This window comes from Canis lupus, chromosome 32 (genome assembly GCF_011100685.1).
Source record: "Canis lupus familiaris isolate Mischka breed German Shepherd chromosome 32, alternate assembly UU_Cfam_GSD_1.0, whole genome shotgun sequence".
Taxonomy (NCBI): Eukaryota; Metazoa; Chordata; class Mammalia; order Carnivora; family Canidae; genus Canis; species Canis lupus.
The window spans coordinates 20,402,941-20,416,792 of NC_049253.1; the positions used below are offsets into that span (position 1 = coordinate 20,402,941).

Here is a 13,852-nt window from a genome sequence, read left to right on the forward strand (position 1 = left end):
GCATGACATCTGCTTTCCCTGCGCAATCATCTTTTTCTTCCTATAGAATGTAAATGATATGTTATTTAAAGGGATGGTAATACCCTTACATGCATGAATCGTGATTGTATTAATTTAGCTATAGACTTTTCAGATGTTTACCAAATTTCCATCCTTAAAATTTAACTTATAAACTATATGTTACTCTTAGCTTTCTAAATATGTACTTGTTTCGTCATACACTGCCTAGTCTTTGGCAGCCTTGTGCCTCTTCCAGCCAGGTGTTTTTGCTGACATTCTGCTGATGACATTTTTGGTCCCTGGAAGGAGGGCAGGAGGGAGGAATATTAGACTCCTCTGTCATCGCCTTTGTCATCATGTTGCCCTGTTGTTCATCATTCCCAATGTGCTGCCAGACCTCCCACCTAGGCTCTAGCTTCTAAGGAGGATCTGCACACTATCCTGTACTCTTTTTGTTCCATACCTTTGTAGTCTGAGTTTTTGCTCCCATTTCTTGGTCCGTGGTATCATCCACCTGTTTTTCTCCTCTGCCAATCTCCACAGCTGGAGTCATTTTGTCACCATTTGTGGCATATCTCAGGCTCTCATCATCAGGGCCTCCGGCATCATGACTCTTGCTGAGCCCGCCACCCCCACCTTCATTTGTGTGCAGAACTTTAACTGTGTAGTCTGCTAAACTATTCCATTAAGCTCTGTCACCATGCAGGCCCATTTCCTACAAATGCAGGCCTTGTGCAACAAGAATTGCCTGCTTTTCTGGGCAGCTGCTTAGTGATCATCACTGTATTCACCTGATATCACCCTTGGCTGCCTTGATTTTGTCTTATTCTCGTCCCATTCCCCAACGATAAAAGGTTTTACTTTATGGCGTGGGCCCTCCACACAAAGAAATATATAGGAATGTAATATATTTTAAAAAGCATATTTTTATATATCATACATATACTTGATATATATGTAGTGTATGCATGTTATATATAAAAATTTTTCTAATGGTTGTTTATAAGTAGGCTGAAACAATTATTACAAGGTAGAAGGGAGACATATTACTCAATTATTATTTGCACAAGTCTAGAACAAAAAATTGCAAAGGGAGAGGTCAACTCTCAGTGCACACTAGCAAATAAACCACAATAATTTACCTTTAGAAACAATTTTTTTTAGCTGTGACTGTTGCTTTTACAATATGCAGTAACACAAACAGAACTATCCAAGGTGTTTTATCACATTCCTTCAACATTGAATTTGGCAACATCATATATTAAATTAATTCGTATTATAATAATGTTTAAACTAAACAAATGTAAGACTGTGCCAAGGTACAGATACATTCATTTATTTCAAAGCTTTAAAGTACCACTCTTAAAGAGATAATACATTTAGAAGTACAAAAGTAAATCATCTCCCCCCACCATACATAGTATTTATATACAAAGGATTAGAAATAACTAACCATAATATAATATGACAAATTCTGCTGTATAGCTATGAATCAAATGCAGCTAATCTCTATGATGTGCATCACAGGAAGAGGATTCTTGAGTTCAGCCTTGAAGGATATCTTTGTAGAATGCTTAAGAAAGGCCATTAAGAAGCAAAAAATATTCACATTTTAACTAGGGCTGCATAAATAATGTTTGCCCTTATAATAATGATGCTGGTGGATAGCAGGAATAAATCGCCACCAAAACCACTTATGCCTCAGGTGTCAGGCACATAGAAAACTCTGGAGAAGGCATGTTGTAATGATTTACTTATTTAGGCATTCACTGATTTTATCTAGTTCTAATTACTTTAGTTTAGCCCAAATAATGAAGTTGCTCTAGCCAAAGAAGGTGTAAGGAACTCCAGAAAGTGTTCTACTGCTCAGTACAACTTAATGTTGACACTTGGGAACAGTACACATACAGTTTCCAGTCACATCTAAATCCACAGTGTATCTGGAATTATTTTACTTATTATCAGTCATTTCTATTTCATATCCCTATGCAAATTTTAATGACATTTTTATGACTTCCTCCCAGATAGACTGTTACCTCTTAGACAGGAAAGCCAGGAATTATTTACTCTTATGCCCTCTGCACCTACCTGATTGCTTGAACATACAATGCCTATGCTATGAATTGGGAACAACTAATTTGTCCTGATTCTTCTACCAAAGTTTTCATTCTTCCATGTGACCAAAAGTCTATTTTGTCAATTGGATGAACAGCTGAATTCCTGTATCGATGTGTGCTGTGCTGGGGTCCCTGCTAAATAGCTCAGTTCCCCTGGGACTCAGATTTGTGTCTTGTTCCCTTCTGTCCTCTGGGAAACTAGAACAGAGCTTTGAAATTTTAGCTCTCAAAACTGTTATTAAACTTTTTACTGCAACACCTAATGTGCTACTACATCCCTTTATGTACATGAATGTGTCCATGTGGAATGTCACTGAGGCACTGGCACCAGTTGAATCTCCACCCCACTCTGTGCTCGTCACTCTTGGGTACTATATTTGTTGGCCAGGACAGCCATGGCATGATACCAGAGTGAGAGGCTTAAACAACTGAGATGTATTGTCCTACAGTTCTGGAGGTTAGAAGCCCAAGATTAAAGAGTTGCAGGGTTGTTTTCTTCTGAGGGCTGTGAGGGTGAATTGGTTCCATGCTAATCTCCTAGCTTCTCATAATTTACTGGCAATTTCTGGTGCTCTTTGGCTTATAGAAGATAAAGATATTTTCTGCTTTCATCTGCTTTTCTTTATAAGGACATCAATCATATTAGATTAGCAGTCCATTTTACTCTATTATGGCCTCATCTTATTTTAACTAGTTAACATCTGCAACAACTCTGTTACCAAATAAGACCACATTATGAGGTATTGGGGGTTAGGACTTCAATATAAATTTGAGGGGAATGCAATTCAACCCACAACAGGTATTGTATATACTTTTTCTTATTTAATCCTTATGACAACCCTATGAGGTAAGTGTATTTATCTCCAATGGATAAAAATCATTTCTGGATACCATCTAGTCAAAATGTTTAGGTGACATTGCCATCTCTGTGTTTGGAAAATGTATTTTCTTTCATTCACAGACCATCATAAAATCCGATTCCTTAATAGAAGTCCTCTCTGACTATGAACTCCAACTATGAATTCTTGTGGTTATATTTTTATTTGTTATTGGTTTTCTTGGCTGCACAGTTGCTTTGTGGGCATTCGCGTAGGCAATGGGGTGACAAGATATCTGAGATATAATTGTTTCCTGGGAAATGATGCCAGCTGATCTCTATTTTACTTCTAGATTATTTTCTCTTGTTTGAGGGCCTATTTTTTTCATAAAACCAGTTTCAAACTGTTCAGATGTCTTACAAGTAATATAATTGTTTGTCTTACACTTGAACAAAAAAAATCACTTTATATTTTAATGCATATGTGCTATTGATTTTGAATATCCCTTTTACAAGGTCAGATTTAATGGTGAATTTGTTCAAGTAGTATTTTTTAGAGAACATAGAGAACATTGTATCATACCATTCTGTGTGTGTGACTGAGCTCTGATTTTGAATATCTCTTTTTACAAGGTCATATTTAATGGTGAATTTGTTCAAGTAGTATTTTTTAGAAAACATAGAGAACACTGTATTATACCTATGTTTTATTTTTGTGACTGAGCTCTGTAATTTTTTGTAAACAGATCCTACCTCAATTTTATTTTGCTTCTTTATTTAACATTGAGAGTATATGAAACCAATTTATAGTAAGCAAAAACCTAGTGAGGCAGTTTTATCACAGAACAGAAGATTTATCTCTAGCTAGCTGCTCATGTTAACAACTGTGGTATAGAGACAAGAAACCATTGGAAAAAAAGGCATTGTATATCAAGAAATGTTCTTCATGGACCACTCTATAAGATGTTCTGCTTACAGATAGGAGTAATTGAAATCCCCTCCAACATAGAGGAGAAGATTACTAGGATAGCACATTCACATATTAACTCAGTCACACTAGAATCCCTGAAGAGTTTCATCATCATAAAATTGTGGAACAGAAATTAGGTATAGAAATATAACAGGCAATGACAAATCTGTATGGCTAAGGAAGAGATTAACTATGAACTAAACTGGAGAAAAATGCCAACAAATGGACTATCATAATAAAAGATGGTCATTCCAACAAAGTGATAGTTGCCAGCAGCAGATAGAGATGAGGACAGAGATACCTGCAGGCTATTATGCCTGAGGAAATAATAATTAAAGCCAAAATCACACTGTCTCTTATTTGTAATATGTGGCATATGTTGTATTTAAAATAATTTTAGTGAACTATGTACTTTTTCCCCAAACTGTGGTACTAGCTTTTCTTTAGTGAACCTTTTTGATATTTTCCCACAAACGAGTCCACATTCAGATTAGAAGTATTCATTTATTATTAAAAGCAGTATGTAAACTATATCATAATAAGTTTTTCTAATAATGTCCCAGATAAATATGGCCTCTGATTACTCCTTACAGAATTATTCCCAAACTAAACTATATTTCAAGTTTTAAAATTATCCTCATTATTCCTCTTTTCTCATATTTAATTTATTTTTCCTACAAACTCATACCTAAATTTCTACAGTGGTCTTTTAGCCAGGCTCCTGGTTTCTTGTGTCTTTCTCCTTCATCTATGTCATATAATATGATGTGTGTTGCTTTAGTGAATGAGTAAGGAGTTTATATTGAGGGTCCTGGTGAAATAAGGTAGCACTAAAGTCCAAGTAGCAATCACACATTTGAAATATGGAAAATGGGAACAATGTACTTTGTCTTGCAATCTCTAAGAACAATGAGGTCCTAACTACAATTCCTATGGTTGTTCTTAGCAGAGACCTCACCAATCCTTCCTGGCCACTGCTATTCCTTGCCTCACATGCCTTCATTTGTTGATCCACACACTCAGTTAACTGATGCTTATTGAGCAACTCCTGTGTGCCATGGTGACTGGTAAGTACTGGGCCCCTTCCCTACTCTCACAGAATTTATGAACTGGCTCAGGATATAGAGAATCAAATTGGAAAACTATAATCTATTTTTATATTATGGTTTATTTTTTGTTATAAATGCTATAATGGGGATTTACAGGTTTTTAAGAGCTCATATGTTAAGGATACCTAGCTTAGATTTGGTGACCAATTTGCACTTTCCAAAACAGTGACATTTAAACTGAGACCCAAAGCACTGTTAGGGATGGATACTTAGGCAAGCGGGAGAGGACAAAAGGGTGACCACAGCTATGGCCTCCTAAATTAGGGTTTACAAACACAGAGAGAACAAAGAACATATGCCAAGGAACTGAAATGAGATCCCTGCGGTAAGTACAGAGCATGCAAGAGAGAGAACAGTGTCAAGAACTGGAGCTAGAAAGATAAGCAGGGCCAGAATATGAAGTCCATGCATATTCATTTCCTAACCATCTTGTGTTCCCCAAAGAATATCACTTAGGTTTCCTTGCCTGTTGGCTTTAACATAAGTTCAGTGGTGGAATGCACTAGAGTACAGGGTAGGAAAAGAGAAACCACGATGTTTTTCCCTCTTTCTCTGAAGAGGCTTCATCTTCTCATGATTCCAGCTCCTTTCAGATCCTCTTCACCCATGGTCCCAGCTCCTGTCAGACAAGTTCCTACAAAAGTTCCAGCTTCTTCCAGGAATTACTGACTCTAAATTCTGGTAACATTACTTATTCTGGTTGTTCACAGCTCCTAGAGTAGTAGTGGCTTCCCACTGTTGCCAATATCTGCTTGTCTCAGCATCCCTTCTATTTCTTTTGTAGTACTTTTGTAATTGTTTATTATATTCACTTAACTCTTTTGAGATAACTTGTGTGGATTCTGGTTACCTAACTTGACTGATAAAGGACTTTATAGGCCACAATATAAGAAGTAAGAGTTATTCTGGAAGCAATGGCAAAGCTATATTTTAAACAGGACCTGTGACTTAGTTAGATAGCTACTACAGAGTGATCACACTGGCTAATGTGTGAAGAATAAATAGAGGGGCAAGACCAGTGGCAGAGGAATAGCAAGAAGGTTCCTGTGAATATCTGAGTAAGAGATGATGGGCTATGAAATCTGCAGTGGGCCTAGAGTCATGTGGAATGAAGTGCACGCCAGTCATGATCAATTTTGTGAGGAGTGAGAGACAGAGGGTTCAGAAGTGATTCCCAAGTTTCCCATCTCAGCACCCAGATCAATGGTAGTGCCATTTGCTGAGATGTGGAATACAAGAGGAGTAGGCTGGAGGAGAGTGAGTGATGGATTCAGTATGGAATGCTAAATTGTTTGGGATACAAGATATAGCAGAGCTACTCCATACTTCTAGGTATGCTTCACTGGAGCTCAAGAGCAATATTGTTCTGGAGAAATAAATGTGGGAGTCATCACCTATGAAAAGTGTAATTGAAGCTACAGAAGTAGACAGTGTTTTTGGGGGAGTTGAAAGTGGGAGTTCCTAAGCTTGCTCAAATCATAGGATTCTTGAATAATTTCTCCCAGATTAATGCATATGAGAACATAGTGACTTTGTTGTAAATGAAACAAGGAGGCCAGGAAAAACTCTTCAAATACCAATTGTAGAGGCTGGACTAAAAAGTTTAGGTCAGCATTTCTCTGTCTTTGCTTCTTAAACAAATGTCCAATTCTACCCCACTCGCAACTGTTCATCTCTCCACCTCTCAGGTTATTTGCTGAGGTTCTGCTTACTAGGCAAAGATGACTAGTAGTCTTCTAAAAGTCCCTCACTTGGTATTCAGGTGTGCCAGCTACAGTACCTTTTCTAGGACCTTATTTCCCTCCTTGCTTCTGGGTGTCTCCTGTGACTTAGTTTTCATCAATGAAAAGTGAATGGAAATGATGTGAACCATTTCTGGCCAAGACTTTTAAGAAAACTTAATGGTTCTTCTATTGTCTTATCTATTGATCCTGCTGGCTGATTACAAATGGTAATCCACAACCTGGGGAAAGGGGACCCATAAACTGGTGAAGTCCTGCTCTCAGAATCACTGTGTAAAGAGAGCTGTCACACGAATGCGATATAACTTCTGTTGGCTGAAACACACATATTTGGTTCTGTGTTTTATAGAACTTTAGATCACACCAGCTAGTACACTCCATTACCTGTGAGTTTATTTTAAATTCTGCTTCACTCTGAGTAGTCTTACTCTGTGTATTTTGCACCTAACATTTCTCAAGGGAGAGGATCCAGTTGGCTTTGTAGATAACCATCTGATCAAATATTCCAGTCCGGCATAGATTTTCCTGCCAGTCACCTGGTCCCTCTTATGTTCAGTCATAGGTGACTGCCTTAATGTTAGTCACAGATTCTTGGAATTGATTCTGGCTATGATTACAGAGTCAAATGTTATTACACATGAAACGTGTGTGTGACCTACTCATTCTGACTATTTTGGTCAGAAGAGTGACCATTTGCCCCAGTTTTCTGGGGCAGGGCCAATATATGCCTCTTATTCTGGTATAGTCATTAAGACTATTTCCCTTTTCTCTCAAAAGTGTCCCAGCTTGGAATATAAACTCTATGAGCTCCCTGTTCAGAAGAGGTATATCTTTTCAAAGATATTTCTCCAGTGCTAAACAGATTACTGTATGTAAAACTCCATTTGTATGTACAATACTGATTTTCAAATATCTTACACACCACTCCATTGTTTCTTGAACTTGTTCTTCTCATTTACCCAACCTTATTTTTTATCCTGTCAAAAGGGCTCCCTCCTTGTCATCTAGCCATTCAGCTTACTGTCTTCTTTGGATATTGGATATTTTCCTATCCATCACCTATTTTCCTTTTTCTAGTAATGGCTACCCCTCCTTCCTTGGGCAACCACCTATCAATGTGTTTGTTCAGATGGTACTGCCTCCAGGTGATACTCATCAGAACCTCCTATTTGTTTAGCCAATCAGATCCAGCGAAGGTTGTACCCATGACTTAAGCAGTGTCAATTATAACTACTACTAAGACTTTTGATAGAATGACAGAAAGGGTATTGTTCTTGTACAAGAGGAGAGAGAAGAGAGATGGAGAACGCAAGTGAGCGAGAGACCTATCAATCATGTAAACATGAATCAAGATGATCCTGTCTCCAGACTACTCATGCAGATTTTCGGTTCTGAGCTAATAAATTCATTCATTTGGAACTGGCACTTGAAAATAAAGTCAGAGCTAAAGTAAAACAAAAAGCATTTATTTGGGGTCTTAGAATTAGAGTTTGGGGAACACAGATTTGGGCAGCAACCTAAATATTGTCCCCTGCCTAACAGGGAACAAAAGTCAAGGGCTTTTAAAGACAAAAGGGAATTTTTCTATATGTGTTCACAGAGTTTTGATTGGTGGTGGCAGTAGAAAACTGATTTTGATTGAATATAACCAGTTGCTAAGTCTGTCACTAGGCAACTCCTCCTACTGTAGTAAGTTGCAGGTGTTTGGGCTTGGTCCTTGGAATATTTGTCTTTTGGCCCAGTACAAAAATTCATAGATCCTCCCTCCCCCATGAGGATGTGTATAAGGTACATCTTCTTAATGTCCTTCAAGCTCCATTTAAAAAATCTTGGACATAAGTGACCACATTATACTTCACTTTTCACAAAGCTTAAAAGTGACATGTCTCTAACTTAATACTTTTGTGCCTTTTCATGATATTTCTTCACACTGAAATGTTTCATTTCACTCTTTTGCCAATCCAGCTTCATTACTTTGGGATTAGGCAAAAGACTCATCTATCTTCAGAGATTCTTTCCTGACTAACTTCATCCTACTATAATCCATCATTTACTCTGAAAGCCTCAGTCTTTACATACAGGTTCAAACTGCAAAGCAACAGATGCTTTAGTTAGTTAGTAACCTGTAGCACTGCTATTAGGGGAAGATTAGTATCATTCCATTATGCACAGCATCCTTTCTAGTGAATTGCAACAACTGAACTAATCACTGTAACACAAGTGTATATCAGAATTTTTTCATTTGAATATGACAGAAACTCAACTTGCACCAAGTTAATTTAGAAGAATCCATTGGCTCCTCTAACTGGGAAATGCTTATAGATACTCCAGTGAGGGCTGGAACTAGAAGTTCAAACCAGAATTTGTTCTCTCTTTATCCATCTCTCAGCTCTCCTTCTCTATTTGTATTTGCTTAATACTGAAAATAGACTCTCCATGGATATGGCTGTGATCATCCTTTCAGCTTAGTGACCATTGCTATTAAATGCAATATTGCAAGCTAACCATCATACAAAAGTCCAGGGGAGAATTCTAATTGACCAGATTTGAGCTTAAGTCCATCCATGAAGCAATCACTGAGGCAAAGGATGTGGCGTTCTTTCACTGGCAGGACCTCTGCTAGTCCATATGGCTTCATAGACTTTGTACAAATGAGCAAATAATTTCCTCACTAGGTAGAGGCAGCCCTGCAGGTGAACAGCTTGGCAAGCAGATGGAGTCTTTATGAGAATTAGAAAAAGGTGACCTTTCTCTGGGCGCGTACACCCCATGCCAAGGTACACAGCTTGGGGACAGAGGCATGGCTAGATTTCAGGCCCCACTCATTCCCTTGGCCAGACATGTTTAGTGAAAATAAACTGCATAAGGCAGCCCCACTCATTGGCCATTGTAGATCACACGATCACCATTTGTTAGAGTAGTAATCAAGGTGGGGATGAGATATAGGCAGGGGAAGTCACTATAATTGCTGGGCCCAGGTCCAGCCATATATAGAGATGGATTGGCACCTAAAAGGAAAAATGTTAAAAAGACATACATATGCTTGCTTCATCCATTGTATAATGATTTTTTAAACTCAAAGTAGAAATTAGAACACTGATTTTTTTTTTTTTTTTTAGTAAATAAGTAAGAGAGATATAAGTGGGAAATTTTTCAGAGAGCACAATATGCAGATTAGAAACTTTTTCAACTTGTTTTTTCTTTTTTAACTTAAGTAAAATTAGCTTGATTTACAAATTAAATAATGTTAATTCTTCTCTTTTCAGGTATAGTGTGAGAAATTAAGTGGAGTTTACCATAACAGTCCGCCTCTGTCACCTGCTTTATTTTTTTGGTTTGCAGTAGTCTCAATGTAAAGCCTCTTGCTAGGTTAATTACTTAACTAAAGGATGCATTCCTAATGCATATCTCTCAAGGAGACCTCTGCCTCTAACTTTAGCTGTTCACTTTCAAAAAGTCTCTTATGACAGCCATTATCTTCTACATACAAATTACAATAATAATAATAAAAGAATACTTTTATTATCTGTATCCTCTGTCCCCAATTATGTGACTTTCATATGTCAAACCCTGATGTTAACCAAATATTCAAGTATATCTCCATCATAGAATCTGATTCCCTTCTTGTGCTTCACAGATTGCTTTGTTTTGTATTCCTCCTATTCTAATAAATATATCATTACTCATCCCTTCTTTCTCCTCTATTTTTCTTTCAGAGGCAAAGTTCTTAAAGTCCTCCATATTTTTATGGTTATATTTTTCTTGAATTTAAAAATAAATATGAACACCAAAGAAAAATATCATCCTAATATAGCTGCACATTTGTTTCCTAAGAATACAGGTATTTTGTGCCTTTTTTTTCCCAATTGGAATATTGTCAACTTTCTATCATACTTTATTTATAATATATGTATTTTTATATCATCTCAGATCATGCTTTGTATTTCATTTGATTGTATAATGTCATTATGCAATCATAAGATTGTGTGATCTTTTATGATTGCAATATTAAATCAATATTTAATAAATCATATAATTCCATAAGTTAATTTTAAAGCCCTTTCAAAGATTCATTGCATGTTCATAAAATTATTGAAGTTTATTGCAAAAGAATAGACCTGACAAAGGCAATAATTCTTTCACTGTTTAGAAAATATGAATAAGATATTAGAAATAAGATATTAGATATTAGAAAATATTAGATATTATATTAGATATATTAGATATATTAGATAAAATATTAGATATTAGAAAAAATTAGAAAAATTAGAAAAAGTTTTATATTGTCAGTGTGTTACCTAAAAAAGAGGACACTTTAGTTGAACATCTATGAAGGTGATTTATCTAATTAACACCTGCTTATGTCATGATTTTCTCACTATTGTGAGTAATGATGCAGGATGGGGGGTTTTAGACTTAGATTTGGGACTGGTACAGAAATAACTGGTCAAGTGTTTGTACCACAGAAAACAGGACCAGGAAGCTATTGGAGGGACATTAATGAAATGAGGGGGAAATCTCTGAAAGAGGTAGAGTATAGAATCAAAAACCATTTGCCTAAAATATTCCTCAGAGCCAACTCTAGATCTAATACTAAAATGAAAATAAAATAGGTAATTCTACTTTTCTAATTATCTGCCTGTCATTGTGAGAAGTCTGCTTGTTTTTTTCTTTTCTTTTTTTTTTTTTGGGGGGGGGGGAAGCATTGAACAATGCCATTGCTCAATGTTCACATATGCAGATATTTTTATTCTAACTTTAGTCCCTTATGTAAAATACGTTAAAAAATGTGTTACTAAGAATATTTGATGATCTGTTTAAGAATTCTTAGAACTGGTACTTAGTTCTTCTCTTCTTATCTTAGATAAATATAATTCCACTCAGGTATAACCTCCCATTGTGTATATGGTTTTATATACTATAAATACCTTACATACTATGTATATACTATATATATGTATGGAATATGTATGGGGTGGCATATCTGTATGCTCAAGTATTAACCATGTATACTGTGATTCTCTCTTATTTGTTTTTCCCTCTTCTAACTATATTTCTATAATAGGATCAATTCATTTGTTTTAGTTGATCTGTTTTAAGCATATTATCTTCCATAATGTATAGCATTTTGTAAAAGCCTTAATAGTATTTTGTTGGACACAATATTAAAAAATGAATTGAGGAGCTTCTGTCTTGCTCATTTGGTGGAGTGCATGACTCTTGATCTTGGGCTTGTGAATTCAAGCTCCACATTGGGTGTGGATTACTTAAAAAAATAAAATGTTAAAAAAAGAGTAAACTAATGAATTGAATTGCAGCATTAAAGCAATATATTGATTATAAGGTAAGGGACCCCTAACTCCAACTAGGTTAGACAAAAAAGTGGAACTTAGGCTAAAAATAAGAAGATCTTAGATTTTTCAAGTGTGAGAGGGTAAAAAATGGCACCTAGACCACAGAAATAACTAGAACAGAGCCTCAGATGCCTCCACACTTGTTACTGAAATCCAGTTACCTCCAGAAAGTAAGAAATATGATCAATTACAGGATCTGAATTTTATATGGGAAAATTTAGTTTAACTGATTTCTCCCAGATTTGATATAAGTTTGTCCCTGGGCCAAAGGGACAGAAGAACAGAGTCATGGAAGATTATGGTTGAGATAAGAAAGGGACCATTTCCTGGAAGAATGGGGTTCTGTTGCAGTTACTGGAAGAATTGAGGCATTAGATTAAAAATCATAAATATTATGTAAAATATGAACTATATAAATTATAAATTTAATACATAAATATAAAAATAGAAATAATTTTAGAGAAAAATAAAATGTGAATATATAAAATTACTATTATAGCCATAATAGCAAATGGCTATGCACTGTGAGTTTAAAATACATGACATTTAATCAACAGGGCATTAAAAATATGAAGTTTTAGAGGATTTTTTTTTTTTTTTTTTAGTTTTAGAGGATTTTAAAAATATCTCATAATAATACATTATATCACATTTCTTACACGGGAAGTTAAACTTAAAATTTCTTCCTTTCTTTTTCAGATTTTATTTATTTATTTTTTGAGAGAGAGAAAGAGAAAGCGTCAAAGAGAGAGCGAGAACACAAAAGCAGTGGGGAGGGGTAGAGGGAAAGGGAGAAACAAACTCCCCGATGAACAGGGAGCTCAAAGCAGGACTCAATCCCAGGGCCCTGGGATCATGACCTGAGCCAAAGGCAGACGCTTAACTAACTGAGCCACCCAGGTTCCCTAAACCTAAAATTTCAACTGAGGCACTGAGATAAGATAGATTTCTGATAATGAGTTGTAAGATATACCAAAAGCATAAGATAAGATAGATTTCTGATATTAATGAATTATGAGATATACAGAATGCATTAGTAAAAAGAAATATCTGAGAACTAAGTTCTCTGTCTTGACTTGTTAGAGATATAACTAGAGTAAAAGGGAGAATTGGAAAGGAGATTCTGGGGAGAGGTACTGTTATATTCCACTCAACAACAAGAGAAGGGTAAATAAAATAGTACAATAAAATACAGGATACTCAATTAAATTAAAAATTTAGAGGGACGCCTGGGTGGCTCGGTGGTTGAGCATCTGTCTTTGGCTTGGGGTGTGATCCTGGGGTTCTGGGATTGAGTCCCACATCAGGCTCCCTGTGAGGAGCCTGCTTCTTCCTCTGCCTGTGTCTCTGCCTCCCTCTCTGTCCCTCATGAATAAATAAATACAATCTTAAAAAATAAAGAAATAAAAATTAAAAAAATAAAGAAAGTTAGATAAATAGGGGCACCTGGGGGCTCAGTGGTTGAGCGTCTATCTTTGGCTCTGTGTCATGATCCTGGGGTCCTGGGATCTAGTCCTGCATCAGGGAGCCCACTTCTCCCTCTGCCTTTGTCTCTGCCTCTCTCTCTCTCTTTCTGTGTCTCTCATTAATAAATAAATAACATCTTAAAAAAAAAGAAATTCAGATACACCTGAGTGATTTTTTTATAAGTTTATCTTAAATATTTCATTGTTACTTATCTGAAATTCAAATTTAGCTGGGCATCCTGTATATTATTTAATAATATAATATAGGGATTCTATA

At 36.1% G+C, this 13,852-nt stretch overlaps 1 long non-coding RNA gene across 2 annotated transcripts in view; it reads left to right on the top strand.

Moving 5' to 3' along the window:
* The first annotated feature begins 4,848 nt into the window (after positions 1–4,848).
* LOC119867154 overlaps positions 4,849–13,852 on the top strand; it is a 43,297-nt gene continuing 34,293 nt past the window's right edge. The window contains exons 1-3 of one of the 2 annotated variants that reach the window (XR_005382542.1): positions 4,855–4,971; positions 5,597–5,694; positions 10,022–10,261. This is a non-coding gene — a long non-coding RNA (uncharacterized LOC119867154). Of the gene's footprint in view, positions 4,972–5,596; positions 5,695–10,021; positions 10,262–13,852 lie in introns of those variants that run through there. The other variant, XR_005382543.1, reaches the window with a different exon arrangement.